The sequence below is a fragment of the Podarcis filfolensis genome (assembly GCF_964270895.1).
Source record: "Podarcis filfolensis genome assembly, chromosome: 1".
NCBI lineage: Eukaryota > Metazoa > Chordata > Lepidosauria > Squamata > Lacertidae > Podarcis > Podarcis filfolensis.
In genome coordinates, this window is record NC_139604.1 from 46,964,300 (window position 1) to 46,991,438 (window position 27,139).

At 43.2% G+C, this 27,139-nt stretch overlaps 1 protein-coding gene across 2 annotated transcripts in view; it reads right to left on the reverse strand.

Moving 5' to 3' along the window:
* Positions 1 to 27,139, reverse strand: part of GLI2 (GLI family zinc finger 2) — a 304,721-nt gene that overhangs the window by 192,349 nt on the left and 85,233 nt on the right. The window contains exon 1 of one of the 2 annotated variants that reach the window (XM_083584536.1): positions 13,763 to 14,426. The exons of the other annotated variant lie outside the window; for it this stretch is intronic. The gene's annotated coding sequence lies outside the window, so the exon portion shown is untranslated. Of the gene's footprint in view, positions 1 to 13,762; positions 14,427 to 27,139 lie in introns of those variants that run through there. 2 annotated transcript variants of the gene reach the window in all.

A 27,139-nucleotide genomic window follows, 5' to 3' on the forward strand; every position in this document is an offset into this window, starting at 1 on the left:
CAAAGAAGGTGTGACATTGAGCATAAGCTGGCCAATAAAAGCAGCGGCCCCTGCAGCAATGCACTTTGTTTGAACTTCTCCACTAGGGGTTGAGCGCTCCTCCAGCCCATACACAGCAAGAGTTACACAACCGTTCTTAAGGATGGGTGGTTTTAGTACACCCAGAAGGTATAGGAAACACAGCTTTTAATTTAGCAAGTAATGACACGCAGCGGAAGAAAATAAGGCACTACATCTACTCTAGGGTAGTCACCTCGGAGGTGAAGGGCAAAACAAGTTGCAATAGAAATCCCCGATGTCCTTGGGGTGTGTGAGGGAGAGGGAGAGAGCGGGGAGAACATGAAGTTTGTCTGCTACAACGGGATGTCCAAAAGAGGGTTCATAAAGCAGGACAGTTTGCAGTGAAGTGTGTCCATAAAGAACAAGGAAGTGTTTGGATTAGACGGCACCGGATAAGCAATATTTTGCTGTATTTAAGAACTGCCAGTTTTCCTATACTCCCCCTTTCACACACAAATAGCCAGTTTCCAACGGTGCAACTCCCTCCCCCTCACAAGTTTTGCATGTTCTTTTGCTTATTGTTTGATTAAATCTATTGTATAACTTTTAAGGCTATTTAGTGATCACCCATCCTGCCTTATTACAGTATCCTGCTCTACAAGTATCCCCCCAGCATCCAATTTGCATTTGCCTGTTCCAGGTCCAGACAAGCTTCCAGCATCTGGGTGATAGGTATGATTCATAATCACATGCGCCCAATGTTGATGTGTTAACAGCAGACAAAATGCACGGGGATCCATTTCTGTTCAAATCGCCTGGAACAAATGCTGCATTCAAAAGCAGAGCACATGGTAAGATGTGTTGTTAGACAACCCTCAGTCATTTTCCTTGGGCTTCTATTGGTCAAGTTGCTGACTGATTTGGACCCTTGTCCTGAATTTTACAAACTGTTCACTTTATTTGTATTCTTAACTTTATTGCAAGTTTTAGAAACTGTCACAAACTTAATACTAGATGGACAGGGAAAACCAGACTTAAAACCTTGAGCCTGAGGCCACTGAAATATCAAGACCAGAATATATTGTCACAAGCCCAAACACGACCAATGTATCAAGCCAAGGTGCCTTGTGTCTGTATATCTGGAGAAGGAAAATGACAGACTGAAAGACTGTCAATCATTGGATTTGCAAGACCTCAATTTTTTGAAAGCAAAGCTAAAAATTTATTCTCATCTTCAGCAATTTGAGGTGTATTTATGTGTCAGGTGTCACTCTCCACTGTCCTTAACCTTGAGTAAGAACAGGTGGGGGTATGATCAGTTGGAAAATCTGCAATAATATAGACACCCACCCTTGGACTGAGATTCTTAGAGCTCTTGCAGATTTTTCAAAGCATTCTGAATATATGGCACTTCCATGGATTGTCTTAGGCTAGCCTTCATGGTGAGTATAGAAAGAATAAAAAACTGCTGTTTACCTAAGTGACCTACAAGAAAAGCTTCAAATGATATACAAGGGATGCCTCTTCATAATGTTACCTAAAATAATCACGGGTGCCATTTTTCTCTCTCTCAAACCCCCACACAGTATTTGAATATCCTCTTTGAAATGCCTTGGTAGGCAAAGCATGTTACAACCATGATTCACAACCATCAATATGTGCTTACACAGCAAACACACACAAATCTCACATTTGAAAAAGTAATTATGTACCTGTGTGCAGACACACACACGCATAGGCACACACGCATACAACCTATAAACCTTCAAAACAAAATGAATGAGCCTAAATATTGGAACTTGTTATTAAGTAAATCATGGTACCTGTAAAGCTTCCATTTGCATAACATTAATTCACGATGGCATGTAAAACAAATTCATCACACCCGGCTATATAATGGCTTGATTTATGCTGGAAAGCGGGTGAAATATCAAGAGGACAAAATTAAATTGACAAGATGTACATGCTCCTTGAAGCCAATGTTGTTGTTGTTTTTTACAAAAAAAAACCCCAATAAACCATCAAAACAACTAAATTATGAAAAAGGAGGGTGGGCGAAACCATCTCTATAAGTAAATCATGCAGTTGGTTCATGCACATATACAAGTCCACCAGTTATTAATGTCAAGCGCACTGAAGACACTCAAGAAAATCATTACCATTCATAGCCACTAACGGCCATTAAATCTCAATCAATTCAACTTAACACAAGTGTACTTCAGGGGCCCTTACAGTTCCTTACAGATGCAGCTCAAAAAGTCCCGTCTGACTTATTGCATTGTCCTCTGCACACAAAAAGGGCTCGCTAAGGGTCCCTCTGAAAAGGAACCGCAGTCTTTTAAAACTGATGTTCTTTTAACAGATATGTCCTTAATCAACAGGGTTTTCTTTTTTCTCAGCTACCAAGAAAAAGAAGAGGAGGGCTGTAATAAAGCCCCACAGATTACTCCGTGTGTGTGTGTGTTAATTAATGTGGTTTCTTTTCATGTAGAGTGGGGCTAAGTGGAATGGATATTTGAATGTTCTTTCATTTGTGACATCAAACTACTTTTCAGCATAAAAGCCTAATAAAATTAGTGGGTTTTTGTTTTTGTTTTTTTAGTGTTATGCAATATTTGCGATCAATCTAAAGAGAGTATGGTCTGTGAGCATAGGAGACCAATCATTAGGGCTGTCTACATGAATGCTTCCCATGCACTCAGTGAATCCAGCAGAATCGTGCCCACTTGCCATTGTGCCAATCCACCACAGCCTAGCAGCTGTACACTCATCACTGCGAAGACTAATGCCAAGACTACAGGGAGGAATGACTAGTGAATCTAATCCTGCTCCCCCTCCATGCTTTAACATGGAGAGACTAACTTGCTACATCAGGGGCTCTCTGTGGCCTTTGTGTGTGTTTGCATGCAAGAGTATGCATAGGAAAGTGTGTTGTGGCTTCACTCTCTTTTGGTTGCACCCATGCACCTTGCCGAAGGTGAATGGTGCCCAAGAAACATGGTCACCTACCGGCAGTGCTATTTTTCTAGAAAAAGAGGTGCTGGAACTCACAATAAACGCCTCCCTTGCTCTTATAATGGCAATGGCGCCCACCTGAAAGGTTCCAGAACTGAGTTCTGGCTGAAAAAAAAGCCCTGCCCACTACTGTTTTAGCTGACCACATGGCTGTCTCTGAACAGTCCTATTGTTTCAGCATCAAAGGTCTCTGAATGGGACTGGGAGATGGCCTCTCCACACAAACTGCCCTGAGCTTCAGAAATAAACATCAGTCAATCAAATCACTCATTACCGGTTCTGATGACTTTCATGTACAGCATTACAAAAACACAACAAAGGTCACACCTAAGTAAGTTTTAGTCAGAGTATATCCATTTAAAGTAATAAGCGCAACTAGGTTAGGTCTATTAATTTCAGTGCATCTACTCTGAGTAAAATTTACTTGACTACCCCCACATTTTTTGTCATCAGTCTATGTGGTGAAAACTGCCATGCAGGAGGTACAAAGAACCATTTGCTACAGGGCCATATCTTCATTCATGTAGAAGATGAATACTGAGAGAGAAAGATCATGCCCGCTGGCACCACCTGAGTGTTCACCTAAACCTCTAAAGAGAGCATACACTCACACAGCTTGCCCTTAGGCTCTGCTTGCGTTTGGGTAAAAGTTTGGCAAGTGAGGGGTGAAGCCTGTGGGCTTGATCCCACCCCTCCTTTCAGAGATGAATGCAGAAAAATAAATATTAAGGGCAGATGCAGGATGATGAAAGAGGCATTTACATTCATCTATAGAATCCAATGCCCCCATCTCCACTTTATATTTAAAGCAGTATCATACCACTTTAAAAAATTTGCCCAGAATGCTGAGTGTTGTTAAGGACCCCAGCCCCTAGTGACAAAAAGCAGCAATTCCCAGAGTTCTCTGGGAAGGAGGACTGACTAATTAAACCACTCTGAGAATTGTAGCTCTACGAGAGGAAGAGGTGTCTCCTAAAAAGCTATCATTAATAGCCTAATTAATCTAGGTAAATAATGCCTTCTAGCATCTGATATGGTGATCAGTGGTCTACTCTATCTAGCCATGGCTTTGCAGGGACTGCTCATGCTCTTGTTAACTGGATTGTCCTCAGAACCTTCTGCATACAAAGCGTCTGCTCTACTCCTTGAGCTGGAGCCTCTTTTCCTTTCCACACATGCAGGCAAAAGAGTATTTTCTTTTCATTTTCAACTTCAGCACTTGTCTAGCCCTGTAGAACATTCAGTCTCTTTTGACAGCCACCTTTTGAGGCCTCAGGGGAAGGAGGGAAATACTGTAATGCTGAACAAAGTGATTATGAAATTAACATCTTTGTTCTTTCCCCAGCATCATTTATATAGTGGTTAGGGAGTGAGGTAACTGTGAATTGATCAGGAAATTTGAGCTTCTGGTGCAGTAAATTGGGCCAGCTTCCTAGCTCCTCTTTCCCACCACAGTCCATGTTTTAAAGTTCTCTAGATGTTTGAACTTCAGGCTTGGTTCAGGTGCTCAATTAAATAAATTCCCATCAGACAACATGGCCAATGGCCAGGGAAGATGGGAATTGTCCATCTACATCTGGATACTGCCATGTTGGCTATCCTGGTCTTGACATATCCTGGACCATTCTCAAGACAGGTTAGTTAACCAATGTTCCCTGGGGGAGGGTGTTCAACTTGCCATACAATATCAATGCAAATAACACACAAACACTCATAAAATGGTGGTGTGATTCCACCATCCTTAGTCTGATCTGTGGTGAAAGCTTTGTTTGCTAGTACCAGTTCTCTTGCTATGCATTTGTTCCAGGGAAGAATCCTAGCCCCACTCATGAATGGATTGAAAGTAATTGTTACCAGTGATGTAGGTTTTAAAGTTGAACCTCTGAAGCCTCTGGCTTCAAACCCTTATCTTAAGAAGTTATGATCCATAGTAATTATTCCCTTTTTAGACCAGACCAAAGGGTAACCTATTGGCCCATCATAGTAATTCCAACCGTAGCCAACCAGATGCTCCTGGGAAGCTAAGAAGTTGGGGCCATTGTAAAGAGAGTTATATCCTTTGTCCATCCCCAACATATGCTCATCAATGAATACAGTGGTACCTCGGGTTAAGAACTTAATTTGTTCTGGAGGTCCGTTTTTAACCTGAAACTGTTCTTAACCTGAGGTACCACTTTAGCTAATGGGGCCTCCCGCTGCCACTGCCACAAGATTTCTGTTCTCATCCTGAAGCAAAGTTCTTAACCTGAGGTACTATTTCTGGGCTAGCGGAGTCTGTAACCTGAAGCATCTGTACCCCGAGGTACCACTGTAGTATATTCCTCCATTCCATTCTTAGCTACCTGATTCACATACAGTCTCTGGTTTAATCCCCAGCCTCTCCAGGCAGAGCTCGAAATGTCTCCTGCCTGAAACCTTGGAAAACTGCTGGACTAATTGTTCTGACTCTGTATAAGTCAGCTTCCTGTGTTCCTGTGTTCTCCCTTTGTTTTATTTTATTAAAAAATCCAGCTGGAAAACTGACTAATATGAGAGCGAATGTAAAAAACTGGTAACATGTGAATGTGGACTAAGGATGAAGAAATCTGTGGCCCTTCAAATCTTGCTCCAATCATCCGAACAGGGACCATGTTGGCTGAAGTTGTTGAGAGTTGGGGTCCAACAACATCTGGAGGGCCACAGGTTCCCATCCCTTATGGAGGCAACCCTGTGTGCATTTTGTGAATGCTTGAAAAGACTTCTCAGAGAGGCAGAAGCAAATGTTAACAGATAGCTGCACTCACCAGCATTCACTAGCTTAGATCTATAACAGTAGGAGTATATGTGCTTGTATGCAAGTGGAATATATACATTCACATTAGGGGAGTCAGCATATAAGACCAAGCACAGTAAGAAGTTAACAGGAATTCAGAAGTTATTGTGAAACAAGCAAGATAACAGCTCCAAGAGAACTACTCTACAGTATATCCAGGTGAATGCGTCTTAATGTGGTTTGTCACAAATATGCTCAGTTCCATTTCCCCGCTATTCTGGTACTCATGCAATCAAGAGAAAAGGCAGTAGGGTGGAGAAGGAGGGCTAAGAATTGCTATTGTCCAAAGCCTTTCAGATTAACCACAAGCGAATCCTAATGAGCCGAAAGTTCAACTGGTTTCCTAAAGGGAAATTGCTCCGAAAGGGTACTGGAACCAAATATATAATCGCCCTGGAAGCCCCGCTTAATTACAGGGTTTGAGTCCAACTGGGAGAAAAGAAGCTGCTTTTCAGCTACGCCACCTGAGATCATCCAGATACTGAAACTATTTGTAAAGCAACAAAAAAACATTTGCATCATAAAACACGCCAAGACAGCACAGAGGCAGGGCAGATGTGGGCCGAGCAAAGAGCAGGCCACTAAAACAATTGAGGGAGCTGTAAATAAGGACTGGTAATCCGCAATCATTGCGACTTGGGTTGAAATGCCAGGCAACTAATGGGCTTCATTCTCCCCTCAAAGGAAATACTTTATCAGATGCAGTCCTGTGAGCAGGAGCAGGAGCAGTGTCTAGCATCTGACCCTCACAAAGGTATCAAAGGAGAGAGAAAGGCATTTATAATTGGGCTTTCTGTCAGGTCACACGCATTATACAAACTTTCCCCCCCAATGAACAGTTACCAGTGCAGCTGTTTCCCCCAGTTTCTACTGTATGTTCCTACAGTAACTACACAATGAGGAGGAAAGGCAGATTTCTAGCTGAAATGTGTGTGTGTGTGGAGAGAGAGAGAGAGAGAGAGAGAGAGAGAGAGAGAGAGAGAGAGAGAGAATTCAGCCCTGGTGCTAAAAGTTCCTTTTATGTCACTGTTGTTTTTGGTTCATTAAATTTTCCACAGATTTGCGGAGAAGAAAAAAACGTGATCAATAAACCTTGACAAAAGTGAACGTGTGAAAAAGGCAAAAGAAAGGCGAAAGTGGAGGGGGGGAGATAAAAGTGAGATCCCCGATCCCCCGATCTCGAAGGCAGATGACCGGAGCTGGGGAGGAGGGGGGCTTGCTGAATAATCTGAATAGCCCATCATTTCTTTGCAGCTTTTCACTTTCTTTCTCCTCCTGACTGTTGGAACTCTTCACTCAATACAATAGTAAATGCACTAAAACTGGTTTTCTTATGCTAATGAATGAATGGGATTGGGTACTCAGTTAAAACCCACTCCCCACCAATGTGTCCACCCTCCTCTTTTTTAAAACATTAACCTATTCAAGTTAACCCAAAAACGCCAGAGCCTGCTTTAAAAGCTTATCCTCCCAGATGCACAAAATTAATGTGGGTTCTCTATTTCTCCCCCTTCCTAGCAGGGAACAGGGAGAAAAGTCTCGAGCTGGGCTAAGGCTTCTTTTAAATGCCCTTTCAGACCTTGAAAGTGGGAAAGGAACAGAAATGATACATAGCAGCAAGTGTCTAGTACTCTGGCCTGTATTATTTTGCTTCACCCAGCCTTAAGAACTTAAATGAATGAGTGGAGAATGAAACTTACGGACTATGCAGAATTGGATAAAATGACTGGAAAAATCAGATATCAGAAAGATCACAAATTCATCGAGGACTGGGGAAAGTTCACGGATTATCTGAAAACTATCTGTGATGAACAGACAACGCTAGTGGGTTTTAAGGAGGCTTTGTGATAGTATAAGGTATATTGTAAAAAAGAAATAGAGATGGAAAGATAATATTAAATTGGCAATATCATATAGAAAATGCGTGAAGATAAGAAAAATGGATGATTGAGGGATGTGCTGGGGGAAGTTCAAAAACAGGAAATTTGTAAACATGGTTGTACGGATTTATTTGTAAAGGAAAAGCTTAATAAAAATTTATAAAACTAAAAAGAACTTAAATAGTAATGGCCAGTTAAAACAAAATGTAGTAAATCGAGAAGGGAAGGAGTGGGGCGCGGTGTGTGGAAACAAAGCTTCTAACCATCATTAGTAGACTCTGGATTGAGGACCAGATGCCTAGTATGTACAGATCCTGGTGACCAACTAAGGTTGAAGAAAAGTCCTATCAAATTCAATGGGACCTTTTCTGAGTAGACATGCATAGGAGGACTGTATTATCAGGCACCTCTTTTTCAGTTGCAATTTGGGCTTATTGTTTTTCAGTTCCTAGCACTTTTTCATTTATTTAAGGAAAGCCCTAACAACTGCACCAGGATTAACAGATTCAGGGACATTTTCCTGCCATTCCTTCAGGTTCCAGTAACGCTTTTAACTCTGGTATACTTCAAGTGGATTTCTGGACAAAACACAGAGTTTTTGTTAATTATCCAAACTGTTATTATTGTTGGCTCCCCATTCATTGGGTATTCCAAATAAAGTGAAGAGATCATCTCCAGCAATTTACCCTTGAGTTCTACATATGCAGCCATATGTTCCGAGCTTTCATGATTGCCCTATATAAGATCTGTAAGTGTCCAATGGGAATTCACAAAGTGTGCAGGTATCTAACCAAAGACCATTAAATAAGATGTTTTTGCACTGTGGCAGTGTGGGTAAAGGAAGTAATTAACTCTCAAGATTCAATTTTGGGTTGCTGCTTTTCCTTCGAAATGCTAACAAAATAAACCCCAGTTCTTTTCTATATTTACCCTGCTTTCAAGTGTATGTCAAACACTGCTCAAGTAAATTAACACACTGCAGTGCAGTCAACTTCATTCATAGAAATTCAGATAACAGAACAAGTAGCTCAAGTGCAAACAGTCCAAAGAAGTGTTAGAGAAGCTGTATTTAGGGAATAAGAGTATTTAAAAAAACACACAAAAAAATCCAAACCATTCAAAATCACCTCTTTCTCCTTTTAACCCTCTACTTCAACTTGAGTAAGACTGTTAAGTGTACCCATTCTAAGGACAGCAATGGATGGGTGTTTGCTACACAAATAAATATAGAGTTTTGTGTGATTGCTGGCTGAATTTGCTTTCTTCGCTAATCCGTACTGGAAACTCCACTGTGAACAAGGCACTTCTGAGAGCACAAAAAGCTTGAAGGATTTGTGTATCTTTCAGGATGCAGTGCAAACAACTGGCTTACAGTAGGCCACCAGGAGTTGAGGGAGCAAGGGGTAGCAATGTCTATTCACTTTTCTACAAAACTCTTACGTGCTTGGGAAAGAGACTGTCCGTGTAAAAGATGCACCTTGGAATGCGTGAAGGGTGATTCTAAGATGCTATCAAAAACCAAAATAATCTAAAATTAGAATGCCTTGGAACAGCCTTTTTCCTAACATCCTGATCCTAAATAGCAATCAGGCACTGGTAACAATGCGGGAGTGCAGTGGAAAGTGAGTATTGTAAAATAAAGTACTGTAGAAGCACAACATTATTTTACAATCTTTATGTGTGATTTCCTTTGATTGCAGCTGTATACACTCTTTATTTGGAGCAACACCCCTCATAGTAGGATGTCTGAGTAAAGAAGTATAGGACTGGGCTGTAAGGCTGCAGTCCTATCCATGACTTCTTGGGACTAAGTCACATTGAATTCAGATTACTTACTTTCAAACAGACGTGCATAGGATTGGGCTGCACATCTCAGGTTTTAAAAGGCCAGACTGAACCAGCTGTGCAGCTCCATCTCTGCTGCCATCACCTTTACCTTTCCTTCCAGTGGCTTAAAACCTACTTCTTTATCTTGGCTCTGCTTTTCAGAATAAATGTCTTCTTCCCTTTACCTGTGCCATGTTTGATTATAAGTCAGCAGACAGATTCCTCCTTTGAGTTTACCCACATACGGCACCCAACCCATCGTCAGGTGCTTTTTAAACAAGCAACTAAATAATTTTAAGAAATCTGAATTAAGGGGGGAAATACTGTCAAGTATCTCAAATATTTCATTCCAATTTATATTGGCAAAAAGTATCTTCTATACCGTTTGTTGCTATTCAAATTTTGTTTAGCATAAACAAAAGGCAATTGATTTCTGCAATCATTTATGACAGCATTTCAAACTTTGTCACATTAAAGGCAGATATAAATTCTAGAATGGTTTATTTTAAACATTTACACCCCGCCCTTTCTAAAATGGCTCCAGTTTGCTCAAATAAGGATGCTTCTCAAGATTCTTCCCACATAAAACAGGCTAAGAATTTGACACCAGTTGCTTAGCATACGCCCGCACAGCTTTTCATAATAAGATGGGAAATATCCTCCAAGTTGCCTCTAGATTTAAATCAGAATGATCACTTTTAAATCAGCACCATCGGATTTAAATAAGTGTTATGTCCCAGCCTTCAACACACATACCATAAGCACAAATGTCCAGCTGCAACCATTTTTTATCCATTTGAATCCGCCCAAACCTACAACCCTTTTGACGCATGAAGAAATAAAGACATTAAAAGGAAGTTGGAAAGAGTCCCTGGGATATGTTTTCCTATGCAGTACAGTGGTTACATTTCTGGGCACTTCAAAGTTATGTGCTTAAGGCAACAACAGGGTTCAGCATCAAGTGAATCTTCCCCCACACCTTGCTTTAAAGATTATCTCTTTTACAAACACACCCCAGAGGATTGAAAAGTTCACCAAAGAGAAACAGTTCAGTGTAAGTTGATTTTCTGTCTTTTCAAAATTGTGGGTGGGTTGTCAAATTGGAAACTTGCCTTATTTTTTAATTGCCCCACAAAAAGTTCCACTGTGGGTAATTTGTTAGATTATATATAGGCAGATGTGAAGTTATACTCAATATGCCATTTATGTTGAGGGCAAGTCAAAGTTTGACAGGTGTCAAAGTTTCCTGGCACTCTGAACAAAATATAAATAACTCCAGGCAAATATCAAGATATATATAGATATATTAATACAAAACCCCAACGACTACTGCTTGAGCAATATGCAACAATCAACATGCATTTTATAAAGCTGTAAATGATGTACTATATATCTAAAAGATTTCCTTTTCCAGGTGAAAGTAGGCAGCACAATTTGTTTTCCTTGCAGCAAAATGTACGTAAATTTGTTTTTAAGCCCCCCCCATAAGGTTCTCTCTTAAATCTAAGGTAGCTAGAACAAACAGATCAAATCAGTAAGTCTTTGCAAGAAATCAGTCTTTTCCACGTCTGTATATTTTGGATTTCACCGTTTATTTACTCTACTCTTTTGGCACTGGGTCTGTGGGACATGCCAATACAATATTTGTTTAAATGCTATTTTATGCAGCATGCGAGTGCAACGTTTACTTTCAAATTCTTGGACATCCCCAGAGACCTCTATTGCATAAAAAGGAGAGAAAGTTTTACAACTGCTCTTTTTATCTGTAACGGTCAATAATACATAAACTTCAAAACGCTTCAGTTGTGGAAAGGGTACCCCAATATGTGCAGGTTTTGAAAACTACATAAAATAAGAGATATCATAACAGACTGTGTGCATTGTCGATTTTTTTTTTTTAAGAGTAAGGAACCGATGTATTACTTTATGCATTTGCATTTTACTTTTATTTAATGGGCACAATCCAGCCAAAGCTCTCATCAGATACAACTTCATTTACTTCTGAGTAAAAATGCATAGGATTGTGTTGCTAAGCTGCTGTTCTACACATACATTTCTCTGGAAGTAAAACTAACTGAACACAGCGGGACTTCACTTTCACGTAAACATGTATTGGGTTGCACCACACCTCTCATTACAAGGCAAATGCCCTATGCATTTAGAGTGCTTCTCTTTGTGAGGATCTTGGCCATAGGGATCTCCCTCTCATACATCCACACACAAAGCTAGAATCCCCCTACAACTGAAGACTTCTCTTGCCAGTCTCTACACTCCTTAAGAGTGGTGTTTTGATGGGCCAGTGCAACGTTATTTTTGTGGCACTTGCAATAAAAGGTGACCAACAGTCTTCTAAAAGTCGTCTTGTGCTCTCAGTGAGTTACATTGAGGAATATGCTAACAACTTTACACTCTCTCAAGGACCATAAGCAGCAAGAACATTGCAGATCCTCAGCACCTATCTGGTTGAGTGCTATAGTTCCAAAGGGTCCCTGTATTCTCCCCCACCCCAGGGATAGCCTATGTGAAACTTCTGCATTTTTTCCACCCTTTCCAAAGTTTTATCGGCTATATTCTTTATCATGCTGCCTGAAAACCTCTACATTGACTCCCTGTGCAACTTGGATGGAAAGTGTTCAACAGGCCAAACAACACATCTTTAATGCCAGAATCTGAACACACACAAGCATAATAGTTTGAAACTCAGGTAACTATTTTAGGCAAAGGTGCACCTGGAAAATCTCAACAAATGACAGCAATTTAGTATGTGTGGAGGCTTTCTTGGGGGGGGGGCAACAAGAAAAACAAGAAGAAACGATTCCCTCCCTCCTTCCACAATTGTCTTCAAGCCTTTGAGTTCTTGGAGGGGGGGTAAGCACCCCTTCAGCTCTCCAAATCCTTAATAGGATTGGCGCCCAGCTCACTCCATGCCGCTCCCCATCACACAGGGATCAAGTTGCAGGGTGGATTTTTGAAATTCCTTCGCAAATATACTTGCCGAAAGATTGCTTTGGGAAAGTGGGGGGGGGGGTGGATAAGTGGCCAGAGGGAGACAATTGCGAGGAGTTAAGTCAAACCCAAGAGCCTCTCCATCTCTCCCTGTAAAAGATTTTAGGGAATGGCGCGCACACCAAAATTTAAGTTGCAAATAAATGATCACTCACTCCCCGTTATAATCGCAGGCTCACAGCCCCCGCCAGGTTACCGTCTTGTTTCTGGAAAATGCCTATACACGCATCCCTGCGGGATTGGTATACACAGAGAGAGAGAGAGAGAGAGAGAGAGAGAGAGGGGGGGGGGGGGGAGATGCACGTAGGATCTCTGGCTTATGCGTAAGATACCGCTATGAAATATCCCCGCCACGCTTTGCAGTCCAAAAGGTGTGCAGCAGGGAAAAGCAACCAACACCGCCCGTCACATGTCCGCCAAACTCCTGGAAAGTTGGGGCGCGTGGGTGGGAGCAGCAGGGAGTGGAGCAGGGCAAGGAAAGCCGCTTCTTGTGGAAGGAACTGACTCCCACCCAGGCACCTCCGCCCGTCTTCCGCGGAGATGGGAGATTTCAAATCAACAGATACACACAGGTTTGGGGGGGGAGGCGGAGGAAGTCGAGGAGGAGAGAAAGCAGCACGGATCTCCCCAGAAGGAGCGGCAGCCTCACTAGTATTGGGGCAGCCCCCACCTTCCCCACCACCCACGCACCCCCGTGGGGAGGAATTCTCCCAACATTCCAAGCCGAACGTTGGTCAATCTCTCATCTGCTGCTGCTCCTCCCCTCCTGCCTAGTTGTAGCAGGAAAGTCAAGGCACCGCCACAGTTCCCGAAAATGCATCTCTCTCTCTCTCTCTCTTTTTCTCTCTCTCTCTCTCTCTCTCTCTCTCTCTCACACACACACACACACACACACACACAGAGAGAGAGAGAGAGAGAGAGAGAGAGAGAGAGAGAGAGAGAGAGACGACACACGTGCGCAGGTTCCCTGCTTCAGATCAATCAATCCACAGCCGCACCGACCCGCCTGTTACCAACTTTTGCCGTCACACCCACCGGGGGGGGCGGCGGCGGCGGGAAAGAGCGCGCGGACCCCCCTCGTCTGCTCCAACGCGCAAACAAACACACTTTAACGGGTGTGGGGGGAGGCAGTCGACACTTGAAGGACAGTCACCTCTCTTTAGAATCCCAAAGCATTCCAAAATGTGGGGGTGGGGAGGGAAACGGAGGGAAGCAACTTTACCCAAAGAGAAGTTTGTTTGCTTTTTCACAGGGCCAGCGGCTGCTCCGGCTCCAGGAGAGGGCTGCGAATCCAGCGCCCCATCGTCCACTTCAGGGCTTGGGGAGAGGGAAGGAGGGAGGGTTGTTGCCGTTTGCAGTCCTTTTGTGCGTCGTTTTTCTACCCCTTCTTGAAAAGCGGGAGTTGCTGCTGTTGATGGTGCTGCTGCTGCCGCTACCAAAAATCCCGGCTGGAGCGCAAGCTTCCCCTTTCTCCTCCTCCTCCTCCTTCTCGAAGGCTCATTGAGGATCGTCCGGGAAAGGGAGAGAGGGAGAGTTCAAAAAAGTGCTGGGCGCTTCTTCGGCTGCCGCCGCGTTTCTGCCCTCCTGCCATCCATCATCCCAACGTAGGACATCCCCGGACGCGCACGCTCGGGGAGAAATTAAGGAACGCAGCAGGGGGAGGAGAGCGCGCGAGAGCGGAGGGTTCTGCTTTCCCCCACCAGCACTAAAGCCGCCGCCGCCGCCAGTGGAGGAAAGTTAAAAAAGAAAGAGGAGGTGGAGGGGGGAAAGAAACTTTTCCTCTCTCTCTCCCACACTTTGAAATCCAGTTTGGGGTTTGCTAACTCAAGTCAGATGATCTCCGGAGTCCAAATCCATTGACTGATCTGTTTTCATTCTAATCCACGCCTGCGCCTCCTGTTTCTCCCCGCCCTTCGTCAATTGCACCATGAGCTGTTCCAGATAGGCTGGGATCTCTCTCTCCTTCCGCTTTTACTTTTTCCTTTTCCACATAACCGAAGTTGGAAGCGGGACGCAGCTAGTGGGGTTGGATTGGAAGGAGCAGAGAGGTGATCACAGCTGGGCAGGTTGATCTCTCCTAAGGGATGCAGGTGATGAGTGTTAAGCACACACAGCTGGAGACTTCGTGTGCACACAACCCATAAACAGGCACACCTTTTAGCTCCTGTGTCAGGAAGGGTCCTGCCCAAGTAGGTATTAGCTCTGGCTACTTGGGAGCTCACTATGGAGAAACATGTGAAGGGGAACAGACTGACCAAGTGGTGCATGCCTGTAGTGGCACAGAGGCTGCTGAAATGAATTCTGTGCAGGGCAGGCCCTCCCCTTAGGCAGAATGGGGCAGCTGGCTCAGTCAGAGAATGCTGGTGTCTGTTTGCCACTGTTTCTCAACACTACCATCACCTGCCCAGCCATTCCTTCTGACTCCCATGTACTCCCTTCTGTTGGATGGCAATTCCATGTGTGCCACATTGCTTGCCCTGCACCTGCAGTTATGGTGGAGGATACTGCCCCACCTCCATTTCTGAAGTGAGAGGAGAACATCAGATGAAAGTAAGCCCTGCTGGATCAGGCCAATGGCCCATCTACTTCAGCATACTGACCTTACAGATGGCCTATGGGCAGCCTGAAAGGAGATCCCACTTATGATACCCAGCAATTGGCATTCAGAATGATACTGCCTCTGGCACCTGAAGGAGGACATAGCTATCATGGCTAGTAGCCATTTATAGGCTTATCCTCTATGCTTTTGTCTAAAACCCTTTTAAAGTCATCCAATATGGTGGCAAGCCTGTCTTGGGCAGTGGCAGCAGGGGGAATTCCATACTTTACACATTTTGCCTGTCCAGAATCTTCCAACATTCGGTTTCAACTAATGGCCCCAGGTTCAAGTCTTATGAGAAAGGGAGAAAAACTTCTCTATCCACTTTCTCCAAACTGAATAGTCTTGTACACCATTATCATCTCCTCTGCTTTACTCTCCTCCTCCTAAAAAGCCCAGACATTTTGTATCATTTCCTCGTAGCAGAGTTGCTCTAGCCCATATCATTTTTGTACTCCTTTTCTGAAGCTTCCCCTGCTCTACAATTCAAGAGTCAAATACCAATCCATTCAGTTTCTATACAAGGAATGAAGGGTGTGTGTGTGTTATCTTGACCTTTGGTAGTAAAAAGTCTGTGTTGCTGGAACACCACGCGGAATGTGTGAATTGGCCTTCCATGAGGAGTGGCTGATCCCGTTATTCCATACTCTCATCAAAGCAGAATTTCCCAATCATGAGCCAGTGGTGTTGGCATGGGTAATTAACATGCAATCCGGGGATGGGGAACCTCAGGTTTGCAGCCAAATGTGCCCCGTCTGGTGCCTCTGTCTCTCCTCATCCCCAGGCCACACCCTGAACAGTCCTTCCTTAAGTGCTTTTGCCTGGCTTGACCTGTGATAAATGCATTTTTCTTGCTAGCTGGAGGGTGTGTGTGTGTGTGTGTGTGGTGGGTGTATATAAACCCAGTGCTTTGGGGGGGGATGCAGGGGTACGCATACCCCTAAACATTTTGTGAATCTAAGTTTGGCCTCATTGAGGGGCAGCATTTCAATATGAGTAGGGAAATGAGAGTACCCCTAAACACACACACACACACACACACACACACACACACATATATGAAAAAAGCTCTGTATAAACCTTTGACTTGTGTACACTAGGACTTGTGTCCTAGTGTACAAAAGGAAGTCAAAAAGACTGATCCTCCCACTTTTTGCCTCAGCCCCACTCACTTTTTGCTTCTGGTCCCACCATCTACTGGCATGTGCTCCCACCCTGAGATTGCCCAGGGGCTGATGTGGCCTGTGGACTGAAAAAGATGCCTCATCCCTCTGATGCAATCCAAGGCCAGTCCATATGGAAAGCTCACCCCAAAGGTTCTCAAAGATGTGCAGCACCCAAACCATATCAAACTGATTCATGGAGATTTCTGCCACTAGTGGGAAATGGTGAGCAACTGAGGAGCCAGATTAAAACTTTCAGGTGGCGACCAATAAAGTGGCCTTTGATTTGAATGCACAGACACATCACAGCCCAGTGGAGATGGTCCATCGATGTCACTGGTGGAAGCATGGCTATTCTGGCACATGCCGCAGTTGTGCAAAGCTTTAACCAGTTTGTTGTGTGCCTGTGCAGCTTCACCTACGTAGCTATGTGAGATAGTGAGATGAGTCAGATGTTAGAGCAAATTTGTTTTCCAACAGCGGAACAGACTGCCTCAGAAAGGGGTGGACTGTCCTTCATTAGATTTTGAACAGAGGCTGGAGGACTTCCTATCAGGGATACTGAGGCAGCAAATGTCTTGTGGGGGTAGGCGGTTAGACTGGAAGATCCTTGTGGTCCCCTCCAGCTCTATGATTTTATTATTCTAATTCAATGTGAGTTCAACATGGGCTAAACTAATTATCCTACATCAAGTAGTGCAATGGGTCAGTGTGTCTGGCTGTTAACCAGAAGGTTGGTGGTTTGAGCCCCCCTAGGGTCAGATGTGGGCAGGATTCCTGCCTTGCAGGGGGCAGGCTAGATGACCCCTGGGATCCCTTCCAACTCTACAATTCTATGCTTCTATAGAGGCTGCAGATGGTGACGATTTGCTGTGCCATTTCTGCTGCAGTTTCACCGTGTGGAATTTCTTTATGATGCACTGTCACAGCATAGCATGGGAAACCCAAGCCATATTTCGTACTGCGGATGGAAAGCACACAGAAAAAGGCCACTTTTCTATAGTTAACCTGCTTTCCCAAGCTACCATGCTTACTGAACTGAAGTGGCCATAGGAATTGACTCTTACATAATTACTTTGAAGACAGAAGTACCTATGTGAGGCAGAAGCAGATCAAAGAAGATGGATCAAATCAACTCACTATCTTCTATCTGATCTCAGGCAATTGTTGTTGTTGAAAATATACATTGCCATGCAACTATTAAAATCAAGCTTCATTAAATTGTCAGGCTGACCTGGCACCATTCTAGGGATTATTTAAAAACTTCACAGTTGTTGTGGTGGTTGCTTTTCTATTGCAAGAATCCTAGGCCATAGTTTAGTGCCATGGGAATGAGGCTGGGCAAGCCTTGAGCTGCCATGTTTCCCCTCCCTCTAGTCTAATGCTGCTGCAAAGAGCATTAGACTTGAAGCATTTGCAGATAAAGTTTCGAGGACTAGAGACAAGCAGGCATCAGAGAAAGAGTGTCAGAACTGAAAAAAAGTGAGCAACAGATCTTGCCATTTCAATCAACCATTCATCAGTCACTCTGGTTTTTTTAGAAGAAAAAAATTATTGATAGGAGAAAAATGATTTTATTGACAGACAAATCCACCTCCCTTCAGATTTTAAATTTCTCACTTTTAACTTCTATCTTATTTCTTGTAAACTGGATCAAACTGTTTTAAACCTAAGTGCTGTGCCTTCTGAGTTGGATGTGAACTATTGAATTAGAAATGTTAGTGTTGAGATCAAAGCTGAAAGTACTGATTCCCATCCAGGTAACATATTATTGTTACTGTTATTTTCAAAATCTGCAATTTATAATAGGATTTTATATCATGTTGTGTTTTCCTAAACAGTGAGAAAGCTTGGGGTTGTTTTACAGCATCAGTGCCTAGTGGGAGATCAATGGATGTTGTCAGGGGCTCGGGAGCAGGAGCACAGGGGAGAGAGGAAATGGAGAGCGAAGGAGAAGAATCCGAGGGCAGCGTAGGGGAGTATGACAGTGACCCGAGAGATTCCATGAGCTTCTCCAGTGAATCAGAAGATTCCCAGAAGGGGGCGCCGATGGTCAGGGCAAGGGGGGTCCCAGGGGGGACGCACTAGAAACAAGGAGCCAGCGGGGACCCCCAAAGCAGCAGCGGGGGATCAGGACCAGTTTCCCCACCAGAGCATAGTGGGGGGGAAGAGTCACATGTGTCAGGACCAGCGTCTCCTCCAGCGGGGAGAGAAGATGAGTCAGGGCTGACCACGCCTCCATCGGAGAGTGGGGGAACGGAGGGGAGGTCAGTTGCAGCTAGCCTCCCCGAAGGGGGAAGCAGTGACAGCAGCAGTGAAACGGTCAGGAGGAAAGTTGCCGGCTGGGCGCGCGCGCCAAGTTCAAATGTACAGGCGCGAGGGACAGCAGGAGACCCGGATTGGGAACCAGCTCCTAAAGCCCGCCGGAGGGAGGGGGAAGATTCAGGGGATTCAGCGACAGAAGAGTCTAGAAAGGGCGAGACCCCGACGGACAGGCGGAACCAGAGGAGGAAAGAGCAGAGGAAGAGGTGGAGCAAGGCTAGAGTCTTAAACTGGTGTCTGGGGGGAGGAGATTCAGACGGAGCTTCAGCGGTCTAGAGTTTGAGACGTAGAGCTGCACGCTGCAGCTGTGGAAGTGAAACTAAACTTCAATAAAGACTTTCGTAATTAACAACGAAGCGGCGTTGGTCCTTTGTGAGCTGGGATCTCGGGCAGCTCTGACAGATGTTTATGGTGTTTTATATGTTTTTGTTTATTTACAGCTGTACAGGTTGAGCAAGTAAGAAGCATGAGCGTATAGTGACAAGTAGTCCCAAAGCAGTTTTTGCTCCAAATCAACTGCAGCACCCAAAATTGCAGTTCCCCAAATGAAGAACCACTTTCTTCTTCTAAGATTCTGATTAACCATTGCTCCTCATTAACCATTACTGGTTAATCAGGTTTCTATTATTTATCATTCAATGCCAGGTTAAAACAAAGATGGAAAGGGGACGCATCAGGTTAGCATTGCTATAATATTATTATATAATTGAATTCAACCCACTCCATTGTTTTTTAAAGTTTGTTAGGTTGTGTTTAATATAGATAAATAATACCAATCAAGGTCCCCAACCCACCAGCTCCTTCCTAAATCTCTGAAGCCAACATCTTCAACGTATAGTTCAACCACAGCATATTGACATTTCAGGCTCTGGAGAAGTGAATACCAAGAAGTGGTATGATAGCCATCTTTAAATATTTGAATGGGAACGAAGTTATTTCCTCTTGTTCTCAAGGGTATGACCTGAACCACTGAGTCAAATTACAAGAAAGAGGGTTTTTGGCTCAATAGGAAGAAGAATTTACTCCCTGAGAGAAAGAACTGTCCAACAGTGGAACAGACTTCTTTGTTAGATGTTTCTAAGATGGTCACCTAGAAGGGATGCTGAAGTTGCAGTGGATTTCTTGCATCAGCAGGGATTGGACTAGATGTCATTTATGACTGTGGACACCTGTAAAGCATATTCAAAGCACATTCTTTCCCTAAAAGAATACTGTGCACTGTAGTTTCCCTCTTACAGAGTTACAACTCCCAGAAACCCATAACAAACGACAGTGCACATATTTTGGGGGTTTTTTGGAGGGAGAGGATAAATGTGCTTTGAATGTGCTTTAAAGGTATATAATGTACACACCCTGTGATTTGATGAAATAAATTCAATTGGAGTGCAAATGTGGATATCAGAGTCTGAAGGGAATCGCACATCCACTGTTTTCAAATAGGGCAAAATTCATAACCTTTTATTTATTTCGTTTAGACCTTGTCTATTTCCCCCAATCATATTGCTCAAATCAGTTTCTTGTCCAGGCATTGACCGGGCTCTAAACTGTTTATCTTTGAGGAGTGGCTTGAGGGGAGGGGTGCTGCTACAGACCTGGCTCCCAGCATTGGGGTCACAGCCACATACTGTGAGGTTGGAGCAGATTGCCATCGAACGTGCTGAGAAATAGATTCTCCAATGGACAGATATCGCTCTTATGTGATTGTAATTGTGGGGCACCGGAATCGTTGCATCACATAATTTTTGATTGTGCATTTCATTCATCGGCCAGGAGCAAGTTTCTTGCTCAATATCTAAAGGGAATTGCCGATGATACAAATGAAGCCAAACTGAGATATCTACTAAATGATGATGACCCCTTAAGATCACTCATGGTTGCCAGATTCTTGATCAGCGTTCTATCCCTAAAGAAGAGAAACGGACTCCTGTGCGGCTCGGATAATCCCTCTAAACTATGATCTATGTTTTAGGATGTAATTAGGTGATATCACCATTGATGTCTTCTACTAATTTATGAGTAGAGGGCGATGTTCATGTTACAAATTTAGTGTAATGTATGATGTTGGTCTTTTGTTTTATTTTGCTTTGGTTCTTGTCTGTTTTTTGTAAGTTTTGGCGGTTTTAAAATTGGAGTTTTAAGTACATTATGTTGGTATGGGAAACTGTTGTGTGATGGGCCAATGGCCGTAATAAAGTAATAAAGTTCAATATAAAGTAAAGTTGGAGCAGATTGGCTTTGCTAATGCACCCAATCTGGTGCTTCTGACAGTGAGACCAAACCTTACCATTGCCCTGCCCCTGTTGCATTGCCAGTTCCTGAGGGCCACCGCTCCTCACCAGCCACTTCTATTGACTTCAGCAAAATTGCTGCATCATGTGCCTTCAGGGGATGCTTTGGGACCAACATCTAAATATGATCCAGATCTTCTGTTTTCAGCCCCCAGATCACCATACCCCCTGTTAACTGTTACCTTCTTTTCTGAAAAATTCTGAGGCCTGATGATGTGTTGTGTTTTAAAGACCATTTCAGCACATTAATGCTCCCAAGTGGGTCTTCAGTTTTTGAAATATATTGTAGTCTAACTGTTCAACCTCCTGTCAACCTAGCAGTTCGAAAGCACGTCAAAGTTCAAGTAGATAAATAGGTACCGCTCTGGCGGGAAGGTAAACGGCATTTCTGTGCGCTGCTCTGGTTCGCCAGAAGCGGCTTAGTCATGCTGGCCACATGACCCGGAAGCTGTACGCCGGCTCCCTCGGCCAATAAAGCGAGATGAGCGCCGCAACCCCAGAGTCGGTCACGACTGGACCTAATGGTCAGGGGTCCCTTTACCTTTAACTGTTCAACAGATGCATGGTCTGCTAGTGCGAGACCCTGTTTCACATCTCTGTAGCCTAGGGATGGGAAATCTGTGGCCCTCCAGATGTTTTTGGGCTACAATTCTGTCATCCCTGACTACTGACCATGCTGGCTGGGTCTACATGTAGAAACTATGGGGCATGTCTTCCTAATGAAGGACAAGCGCTGGCTAAGCTTGTTTAGAATCCTTTCCAATCCCTTACAAACCAATGAATATGCATGCTTTTTTGTTTTTAAGAACAGCTTATTAAGACTTTTCATATCAACGAAAAACAAGCAAACAAACACTGTAAACTTGGAGCATATACACATATACATTTGGTTACAGCAGACATAAGAGCTAAACAAGCAGACATCAGAAAATCTCCCACAAATATACAATCTGTAACCCTCAAACAAATAAATACTGTGTGAAGCCATCAGGGAACCATCACAGAAATAATCAGCTAGCCAAGCAATAAAAAGACGACAGAATTAACTCAGTCAGCCTATTATAATATCACTCCATAAAGCCGCACCAGTTGATGGAGGAAGCCAATCATGCTCTTTGACTGAATTATATTTAATAAAACAACACAATTTCACATAAAACATGTTTTTTTCTCTCCTTGGATTCTTCCTTTCCCTCAGTTGAAAAGTAAGTTTTCCCATAAGGCCACCAATCAAATCTGAGAATACCACTCCTTCACCAAATTAACTGTTACTAATTCCCAGTTTGATGCTACCACCAAATAGGCCATAATTTTTTTTTTAAGGAAGCTGATGAACTCTTATATAGCATCTATTTTCCTCCATTATCCAAGATGGGCAACCGTGCCATAAGCGTATATGTTGTCAACAGCTGCCCTGTAATCAATTGGAGCTCCTGAAAAAACTTCTACCAAAACTCCTCAGTCATTGGGTAGGTCCATTATATGTGGTGAAATGTACTACCTAGCCCTCCACACACCCTCCAACAATTTGGGCTGGTAGTGTGAGTTATCTTGCTCAGAGTATGAGGAGTCAGATACAACCTATGAATCAAATTAAAATAATTCTCTTTAAATCTTGCTGATGAGGAATAAAATGGAGCTTTAGTCTACGCTTCCTTCCATTTTTCTGTATCTGTTCCTTTCCTGATACCCTGTTCCCACACCTGACATAAACCATCAGGTGTACCAGTAGATTTAGTTAGATAAATCTGAGCAATTTAATGCATGGGAAATGCTGTACAGCTATAGATTTTTGCATATTATCAATGAACAACAATGAGCAAATTGGATACTCTCCCTTGCACCAGGCAACAAATATATCAAATTCAGCACTTTTCATCAAGTCCTATGATAAGACCGCAAGCTCCTAGGTTGTTGATGCCATTTGAGGCATGTGTTGGTCAACATTCTTTGACAAAGGCATCATACTAGAATACACACACACACACACACACACACACACACACACACACACACACAATTCTGCCTGGATCTGTGAATATGCCAAGCAAATCAGTCTCTTTAGCTTAAGCCAAGAAAGAATATTCTCTATAAGACTGAATATCAATATACGTATCAAACTTTGAGATTAGACCACTGAAGAAGCCCGGAAAACTATCTTGGGAGTCTGCTACCTGCAAGCCCCAGTAAAAGGGCCCCATTGGGGGCGAACAGCCGCCTCTTGATTACTTGGACTTCCAGGGCGAAACAGGTGCAAAACGCCAGCACCCTGTCGTCTACAACTTCATTAACATCTATCTACAACTCCACTAGCATCTCTCGGTATTGTGAATAACACCGAACTTACCTTTTGTTGGTATTTTCATGAACTTATCTAAAAGACTGAGTTAAGCATTTGAAAAATCTATTGAAAGCCAGACATTATAAGTTCATCTTAGGCTGGGTAGTTCGCAAGTCTCTGTGGCTTTGTTTAATGTTTTGTATTTTTCTTAGAAGGTTGATAAAGAATGTATAACTTATTATTCTGTGTATATTAATCGCCAATGTACTGCATGAGTCGCACTGGATCTATGAATATGCCTAGTGATGGGGGTCTAGTGATTTTTTTTAATCCCTCTCTCATAATGCTAGAATCCATTGTCCTCCAATGAAGCTGAATGGTGAGACATTCAGAACAAGCGAAATGCAGTACTTCTTCACACAGCGATAGTTAAAACTATGGAAATAACCATTGGAAATGGAGCGATAGCTGCCAACTCTAAAATGAATTTAAAGGGGAATGACAGTAACTCATGGAGGCCTATCAGTGACTACTAGCCAGGATGGCTATGTTCTACCTCTAGTGTTGGAAGGCAGTGTGCATATGAATAATGCCAGCTGCTGTGGATCACAAGTGAGGAGAGAGTTCTTGTACTCTGGCCTTGTTTGTGGGCTTCCCATTGGCATCTGGATCGCCGGACTAGGTGGGCCTTTGATCTGATCCAGCTGGGCTCTTCTTTTACTCTCATGACAAAACGCAGATAAACAGAGGCCCCCAAAAGTGGTAATGGGGACCATTTGTACCTCCACTTGCTCCATTGACTGAGGACACAGTTCTGGGGACAAATGAAGCATTTCCATATTGTGCAATGGCATGTTTGCTTCCAGGGGAACATTGCTTCCGCCTCTCCTTTTTCTTAAAATTTGTATTTTCATAGGACTGGAAAGGAAATAAACAGCAGCTGAATTCTCTGGCCAGAAGTTTGTGTTTGTATGCGTGTGTTACACACGCACGCATTTACAAACTAACCATGACTAAGCCATTGACAGACTAGAGACATCATTTCCAGGGTATTTAAAATAAAATTGTAAATTGTAAATGAAATATTTATCAAACTGCAAACACCACAAGGGAGAAAATAAAAGTATATACTACCATTATGCCATTATTCCATGGCTCAAGAGATTACCAAATATTTTAGAAGGCTAAAATGAAGAAAATAAAAAACAACCACTTACATAGTCCCTGCCATATAGTGTTCAATTTAACCAACAAATTAAAACTGCTTTTGTCTTACCTGTAGTGTTAAGGGTTTTCCACATTCACTCAAGTTCCAAAATGCTGGGAAATTGCAGCTGTTAAGTTCCCACCCCTCACAACAGATGTACTGTTTGGGCAATATGGATGTGGTATAATATCCCATACAGAGGTTAGTTTCAGCTTCACCACTTACTTGGAGCTGGATGGCTGTCGGTGGCAGAATGCTGGCCCTAAGCCCCGGAGCTGCCTGTTCATTTGGGCAGACCCTCAGACCCCATGAAACTAAAGCTGTCACATAAATGAAGCTCCCATTCCACATTACAAATATGCAACCAGCAACCAATACTGTCCATGCGGAATGCTAGAGTCGGAAGGGATGCGTGTACATTCACAGCCAAGAACAATATCTGAGCACGGTTGTTTCCTCTTTATGTTTACTTCATTCCAATGTTTCTATTTTATTTATTTTTTCATGCATGCATATTCTACCCTTCTGTGTAGGAAAAAGCAGGGAGCCTGTTTAACTCAGACCTTTTGGGTGTTTTTGTTTTTAAAATGAGTAGTTTCTTTAGCCTTCTCCTAAAGCCTTCTCCAGGGTGGCAGCTGTGGGCACACATGTTCCTGCAGAGACCTTCCTTGGTACCCAAAGGAACCCCTCACCCCAAAATAAATTACCGTATTTTTCGCTCTATAAGACGCACCAGACCACAAGCCACACCTAGTTTTTGGAGGAGGAAAACAAGGGAAAAAAAATTCTGAATCTCAGAAGCCAGAACAGCAAGAGGGATTGCTGTGCAGTGAAAGCAGCAATCCCTCTTGCTGTTCTGGCTTCTGGGATAGCTGCGCAGCCTGCATTCGCTCCATAAGACGCACACACGTTTCCCCTTACTTTTTAGGAGGGAAAAAGTGAGTCTTATAGAGCAAAAAGTACGGTAGGTTTGAAAGAAGCATTAGCTCATATCCCTTAGAATAGGATGTGGTTTGTGCCTGATTGAGGAAGGGTGTTATACTTCCACTTGAGCAATGGGGCTTTTCTCCTTCTTCTCTGTGCCCCCCCTCAAAACTGGTTTGGGGACAGTCAGAAGAACCCCAGTGGGGAGAAGAGGGGGAACCATTCCATCTAGCAAGCCCCAATGCTTGCGCTGGCTGAACAACCAGAAGTGTGTGATGTTGAATTCCTCCCCTCATACTGGGGATGATGCATCGTGCACAGAAGGAATGTGGCCTTGGGCGGGAAAGTTTGATATCTATCTGTATAATTTAAATATTGGAAAGAGAAAAACAACAACATTTTCCTTTGATAGACTAATCTGAACCACCACATGGAACATAACTTTGCTACTGTAGTTGGAATATGACCGAGATAAGGAAACTGTTAAGAGAACAAATATACCCCGCCCTTTTAGGTAGACTTAAAGCAGGCTTGTCACAGGGATATTGGCATAGGAGGATCAGACAGAATGATGGAGCAGGCATACGTACTGTGATATTCTGAAGAAAAATCTATTTTGCTACAAGTACAGTTTCTGCTGGTGGTGGGGAGCCTTTCACAAACCTTTTCTTTAAAAAAAGCCCCAAAACAATTCAATATAATAATAATTTTACATAATTTCCAAAATGTTCCTGCTGGGTGTGTGTGTGTGTGTGTGTGTGTAGAAGTTTATCTGACTTGGGAACCATATTTAGTCTTACACGCATTTAAAACCCACCTCTTAATTTTTTTAACCATATATTTGTATGGTGATAGTGTGATATTGTGAACTGCAATAGACTGCAAAAGGGTTATTGTAGAGCGGAAAAGGGCAGAAAAGGGCAACTCAAATTATCAGGAGGTTGGAGCAACTCCCCTGTGAAGAAAGGCTGCAACGTTCGGGAACACATGACTGAGGTGAATGAAATGGATAAAGTAAATTAAGGATTTGTTTTTTAAAACTCTCTTCCATAGTATTAGAACCCCAAATCATCCCATAAAGCTGAATGGTGACAGATTCAGCAAAGACAAGAGGAAGTACTTATTCACACAGAGTTTACTTGAACTGTGGAATTCATTCCCAAAAGATGTACTGGTTGTGGCCATCTTGGGTGGTTTTAAAATGGAATTAGACAAATTCATGGAGGATCTAGCTATCCATGGCTACCAGTCACAATGGCTGTATAGTAGCTCCAGAATTGGCAGAAGACCTCCAAATGCCAGATACTAGAGAATAAAAGTGGGAGGGGGCTATTGTGCTCAGGTCCCTCCTGTGAACTTTCCAGAGGACTCTAGTTGGCTTTGGTCTGACCCTGCAGGGCTCTACTTCTGCTCTTTTGGGTCCAGACACACCAGCTGAAGACAAAACTTTAAAGAGATGCAGAACCTGCTTTGTCATTTAGTTATGCAATGTTTAACTGAGGACATATATTATGCTAATGATACACATTTGGTAGAAATTATTCCTGTAGGGTCTTCCATTTTCACCACCACCACCACCATCATCATTTTCTTTGTATGATGCCTTTCTATAGTTAAAACCATGGTCAACATGTGGATCTTCCACCAGTGCCATACTTCTCTGAGGGCCAGCAATGCTTGGAAATGCCCCAAACAATTCTGTGTGCGTCATGTGAATCCAGTCCTAGAGACAAGGCAATCATGGCATAAGTCAGCCTTTAGCCAGTATATTTTTGCATATTCAGTTCAAACAGTACTCTGAAGCTCAGCATCCTC